We start from the raw sequence: 6,718 nt of genomic DNA on the forward strand, positions 1-6,718 counted from the left end.
CCATACCGACAACAGCCTACAACACACCAGCAACGAGGTGTGTGTCTGTGTACTTAACAGCAGTCAGTGATCGGTTCAGCTGGGGGGAGAGAAAATGTCACGGAATTATTGTGAAAAGCAGTAGTATCACCCAGAATTTGGTGGCAAGCATTCAACAGATTACTTGCATGGCTAGAGAGGGATTGAACGCTCAGAAGATGACCCCGTAACTTCCTGTGGTGAGATCCCTACTGTTCCCTTCTTCCACATCGATCCACTCCGAAGAGCCAGCAAAACCCTTCAGTTTAATATTGCCTTCATGAGATCACTGTAAGCAGCATTTGTGACTGACATAACCAGTGGTAACTGCGGCACGAGGGTTGACGTCTTAATGGGAATGGACGACTCTTTTTTGTGGGACAAGAAGCATGATTGTGGAGATTTTTTTTTTTTTTTTTTTAAAAAAGAGGGGCCTAAAGGGAAAAAAAATATGAGTTGAAAATCCGGATCAGCATGGGTTTTGTTGTTTTCTTTCCTTTTTTAGGCATCAGGACTCTGTTTACTTCCTCACCTTGTGGATGTGAATAATGAAGTGCGGGGTAAACAGCGCGGACACTCTGCCAGAGCTCAGTGGCAATAACAAGGTTGCTTACCCTGCAGAGCTGTAAATATGCCAATTACATGTCCAGGAATAATTTTAGTACATTAAATGATGAGGATAATTTTTTTTTTTTTTTTTTTTTCATATACTCATGTACATGTGGTAGAGATGAGCTTTGTCTCGCGGGGTTACGGTGGTTCAGGAGGAGAGACGGTCGAAACGTTCCACAGTTTTACCACCAAAATGATGTTTGACACTAAAAACGAGACATTACAAGTATCACTGAAAGCACTGTTGGCGAGCTTTCTGTACTCATACAATACTGCCAGATGACAAATAAGCTCTGATGGAGAACGTTAGCATCTGTTTTCAAGTGACTTTGAAGCCTAATTTAGGCTGGGTTTGTTCAATTAATAGCACAGCAGCCAGACAACTTTGCTGTTATTTACATCCCTTTGTGGTAGTTTGTGTGTGTGTGTGTGTTTTTGTTTTTTTTCCATTATGTTGCAACTACAGTAAAATACAACAGTAAGAAAATAAGTTTCCTCTGCTCTCAAGTCTCTTTGCACTTTACCAACAAAGAGCGCTTCGTCTTCTACACGCTCTGAAACACACCGACACAGATGGGGTATCATGAATATTCCACAATTTTCACGACCAAGTTGCAAAAATCTGTAGTTTACATCAATATCGTTTGCTTCTAGTTTGCAACTAAGTGATACTTTTTAACCCCACACGTGTGTGTGTACTCCATAATGTATAACAAAGTAACTTGAATCCATAAAAATACCTTGATGGTCCCACTTTTAGGGAATTATGTTACAACACGGAAACGACAGAGACCAACTGATGCCTATTTGTTTTACTGCTGGTGCACAAATGCACAACCATTGTTCCACACGGTCCTTTGTGCTTCTCAACGACAGCAGGTAGAGGCAAAAGATTCACAGACGACAAGCAAACGCTCATGGACTTAACTTTACTCTATATCCAAAACACAAAAAACGTTGCCCTGGCACAGTGTTCTCTATCTCTATCTCTATCTGTTTCACGTTTTATGTGAAACAATAATCATCAGGGTTAGCTCCGGCTGAGGCACGTCACGTTATCGCATCATACACACAGACATCAGACCTGCTGAAATTACAGTATAAAGGGAGACAGATGAGTGCCATAACAACAGCAGTAATGGCATTTGCATGTCAAAGAAAGCTGAATTGTATTGGTAGATGGAGCACAGGGTTTTTAAATATTTTAGCCTCCAAAAACAGCACTGTGTTAAGTTTCACTTAGGCGTTGACTTTGCTGTTACTAACCTCATTTTCGCTGTGCAAGATCACCCTTAGGAGACTGTTCTGCTGATTTAAAAATCTACTTGTTTTAAGGTTAAACTAATGTGTAAATGTGTGCGATGAGTGTCCTCTTTATATTTTACGGGTTGAAGGTCATTTATTTAACCTACGTTAATTTTACTATTACCCGTAAAAAGTATTAGTTGTAATACTACTGTGCGCTTAAGTGCAATGACAGACAGTTGGAGAGTCACCAAAAGCCTCTGTAATGGATCTCTGTGGAAAAATAAAGCCAATCTTTCTGGAGGAGAAACCCTGGCGGGCATCACAAGGGGCTTTCAGCTTTCTGAATGCTAATTCGTCCACTTTCACTTGTTCTGTGGGGAAATCATTGTTACCCCCCAACATCTCACCCCTGTGCGCGCCAGGTGAGAAAACCCTGAACGACAGGCGAGAAGGCTTGTAACACGGCAAGCGAGCGTGTAAAACTGCAGGCATTAGCATTCCGGCAAAATGTTACGAGACCAAAAGCATCAGTGTTACAAAGCAGGAGAGAAGGTGTAAGTACACCGTAAAGTGGCAGATGAGATCAGGTCTTTTCAGTGTGCTCAGAGGTGACTGTATAATTATACTGTATGTAGCCAACACTGTTCTCCACCAGAAGCACCGATATCGAAAAAAAAAAGCACTTGTCGGGGTCGATCACAAGCGAAGACTATAGGAAAGCGTGGGGGGGGATTCATGTTGGTCGTGTGTTAACAGAAGTCGTTCTTTCATGTGAAGAAAAAAAGCGCTCAATAGTCATTCTCAATACTGACTGCTCACATTATTTATTTTTTTGTTTTCTTTCACGTATTTTGAACATATGTACACATAATGTGTTATAAATGGTGTGTAAATTTTTCTTTTTTTTCTTTGGGGTCTCATTGTTTTTGTTACGTTTACAAAGACTAAAGCTTGTTCAGGTGCTCCTCATCTACACTCTTAGAAATAAAAGTGCTAAGTAGAACCGTATTAGGTTCTTCGGCTTGTCCTCATAGGAGAACCCTTTTTGGCCACCTGGAACCCTTTTGGAGTGTTCCACCAAGGACCCTTTTAAAACCCTTTATTCAGGAAAGGGGTTTTAAAGTGTAATCTGGATCAAAATGGTTCTTACTGGAACCATTAGTGTTACCGAGAACCCTTGAAAAACCCTTTTCAGAAGCAAATGGTTCCAGGTAGAACCTCAGCCCCTGTAGAAGGACCCTTTTGGAACCCTTATTTCTAAGAGTGTATACTCCTTCACATTTTAACTTTATAGGACAGGAACATTCTCTTTTTTTCTACGCTTTGATTATTCTTATCATGATTCCAGAGCTCAAAATTCACCCACGTGTGATTCTACATGTTCTTATTGGACGTGCACATTTGTGCACGTCAGAGAACTTTTTGCCTCATCAAACCAAACACACATTAATGTATTGGAAACAAACTGTGTATATCTGATTTGACTCTGATGTGTATATTCTACGATGCCATGAATAAAATGTGACAGCGGTTGAGTAAGCACAGTTTCACTATGTACTGAACGGACGGTAAAAACTGTAAAAAAGGGAATCGTGATTTTTTTGTCTTTTAATCAAAATGATGAAGACATTTAGAGAATAGGTCACTCAACAGTTTTTCCATTGTTAAAAAAAAAATGAATTTTAAAAAATTGTGGATAGTATTTTTATAGGTAGGTTTAAAAAAAAAAAAAAAAAAAGGCCAGCGTATCTGTAAATAGCACAATGATGCTTCTTTTTTCCAGCTGAAGCAACGTTTTTCTTCATTATGATTCCTTTTGCACCATTCTCAACAGTCTACTGTATCTTATGTTTCATATATATATACATATATATATATATATACACGATTTGATATTTGATATATATTAGATTGTATTTTCAGCACACCTTTTGTGTTTAACCTCTGCTCTCGTCCAATTTTTTCCCGGAGACTTTGTGCACTCACTCACTCACACACTAACGAATAATGAATATTCGACATTTAATCCACATTTTTCCTGTCAGTGTTTTGCTAACAAATGTCAACAAAAGCCTTTCAGTGTCACTTTACACGCTGAGTTTATGAGGATCTATACGACGTTTCTTTGAACAGTCCTATGTATATTTCCAATGACAACAGTCGTTTTTTTTCCATTTCAGATCATATTCTGCTGTGTATCCATTTGTGGCAATACTGAGTGAATGATGTAATAATATCATCTTGCAGTGCAGCGTGTGATTTTTGTTTTTTTTTACTTAATTAGGATCTGAATGAAATTATTTGTACGACTGATCATTTATATCAGCGGTGACTAATTGTACATAGCGGTTGGTAGGTACTTTGGCTTCAGAATTTGAATATTCTATCTTGTCTATAAGTCACAGTTTTACAAGAAGCTAATATTTTCATTCAATGGGATATTATTATCATGATGTTTTGGGAGTTTGGCCCAGTTGCCACTTAATCTACACGACACAAGGACTGACACCAAAATCATCATATTACCCCTTTTTTTCTTTTTCATTCTGGCATTGTAGCAAATAAGGATGCACAAGTTCACAACTGCAACATACTGTGGGTTGTATTATATTTTCATTGCAAGACACTCAAGCACAAGTTGTGCAGGAACTGAGCCAGAAAATGAAAGGTTTTGTGTAAACTTAAGCTTAAGCTAAATGTTGTCATCATTTTTATATATATATATATATATTGCCTATCACCTATGAATACTATTATGGCCTATTTTACACTCCCTATTGTAAAGTGTGTTGCATTTCCTTTGATGATTTTGGTGGCAATCGCGCTGTTTTAAAAATATTTATGAATTTAAATGTGATTTTTTTTTGTTTTGTTTTTAGCTCCTCAAACATCATAGAATCTGCTTAAATGTATCTCTGAAGTTTGGAAGAAGTTATCTTTTGTCATGATAACGATCACACATTTGCATTTCTTATTGTCACATAATTATCCGTTTTAAATGTTCCTTTTCACTGGTTCATTTACAACGGTTCCCAAACTAGAACATTGAAATGTGTATTCCCGCTCTTTTGTTACATGAATCTGTCAAAATTATATTTTTAATTCAATATGAATAAAGATCCGTCAATATTTAAGAAGGAATTGTGCTTATTTTCCCGAGGAAATTTATACTCTTGTATGTATTGTGTGTCCGCGGGGTCTTAAAAGTTTGTGAATCATACATGTGATGTTAAGCATCTCGCGATAAGGCCTTTTAAAAAATTGAGAAGGTCTTGGGGAAAAAGTCTTAAAAAGGTATTGAAATTAACTTCAGGATTCCTGCATATACCCTGTATGAAGAAGCGCAAATCAAGTATTTCCCAATGGAATCCTAGTTGGCAAATGTGGAAAACAAAACTATACAGATGGGATTAAACCATTTTCAGCATTCATGGTCACCTGTTGTTCTCAGTGTCATTTCAGTTACAAAAACTGACCCATCAGTTTTAAAGGTCCCATATTATACCCTATTTCTCCAAGTTTACCTAGTTCCCTTGTGTCCTAATGAACATGTCTGTGACATGCTTTGGTCAAAATACCATAAGAATGAAGCACCACAGCAGTTCAATCACCCTGCCACCCTCGATTTAGTAGTATCTATTTAATAAAAACATGTATCCACTGGACAGATAAATCCTCTGAGTCTGGAAGTTTGTGTAGAACTCTGTGCTGCACTGTGGAGCCAAGAATAGAACTTTTCGCGGACTTCCGGTTTTCAGTGGCCGTTGCTCTCGCCAGCACTCACGCGTGTTTTACAGACAAACAAAAAAAAACAATTTCAGGAATTTAGCGCATTGTGACGTCGCAGTGAGCGAGGAAGTCAACATTGTGTGTTTTGTCTCCTGTACTTAGACTGAGGAGGACCACAAAAACATGAGTGTGTCACCTTTTGTCACACTTTGGCAACTGGTAGGGCACCTCCAGAGTCCCAAATATAAGTATTAAAAATGATTAAAACGTTGATTTTGCATAATATGGGACCTTGAAGAAAATGTCCACTTGCATGTAGTCTTGCAGGCTTGCAGTAGACGTTGGAAAGTCACAAGTGCACATACGTCATTCCATGTTCCATTCAAAGTGACTGACCTCACGTGTCATTACCTTCCTTTCAGATGGGCTCCAAATGGATCCAACTTCTATTCAGCCTTTATATTTCTGAGCACCCATTACACCATTACTGTACACTACACATTGCTTTAAATGTCACACAGTTCAGCCAGTGTTGTGCGGCCACAGCATGACATCTTCATTCCTCCCAGACGAGGCCGGGCTACAGACATACAATACTGCAGACTGTGCCTTGAGATTAATAAGAACAATGTGATAGGCAGTCGCTTTACTCGTACGACGGCAACCTCTGCTCCTCAGGCCATTTATTTTACACATTAAAAGGCTGTTCTCGCTTTCAGACACACACATGCACAGACACTCAAACCTGCGCAAAAGGAAATCACACAGGAGCTTCAATAATCAAGTTTCATTACTCCTGACACTTGCTCATGCATGATAGATGCATCTCTTTTGCAGCTGATGACATTTTATGGCATTATCATAGGGAATCCAATAACGACATCGGCATTTGAGCCTTTGCCCCATGCAAAGTAAAATCACTTGCCTTAAGATGGTAATAGAGTGTGATCGAAACCGTCTGTCACTGCCTCCCCGCTCACTCTCACATGCCAAACCCCCCCCGCGTTGATAAAGTGTATGGATTTTTTTTTTTTTACCTGATGTGTGGGATGATCAGCACAGATGAACGTAAATTATCTTAAATGTCTGTAGGTGAATCGATTGACTGATG

Source organism: Microchirus variegatus (genome assembly GCF_963457635.1).
Source record: "Microchirus variegatus genome assembly, chromosome: 22".
NCBI lineage: Eukaryota > Metazoa > Chordata > Actinopteri > Pleuronectiformes > Soleidae > Microchirus > Microchirus variegatus.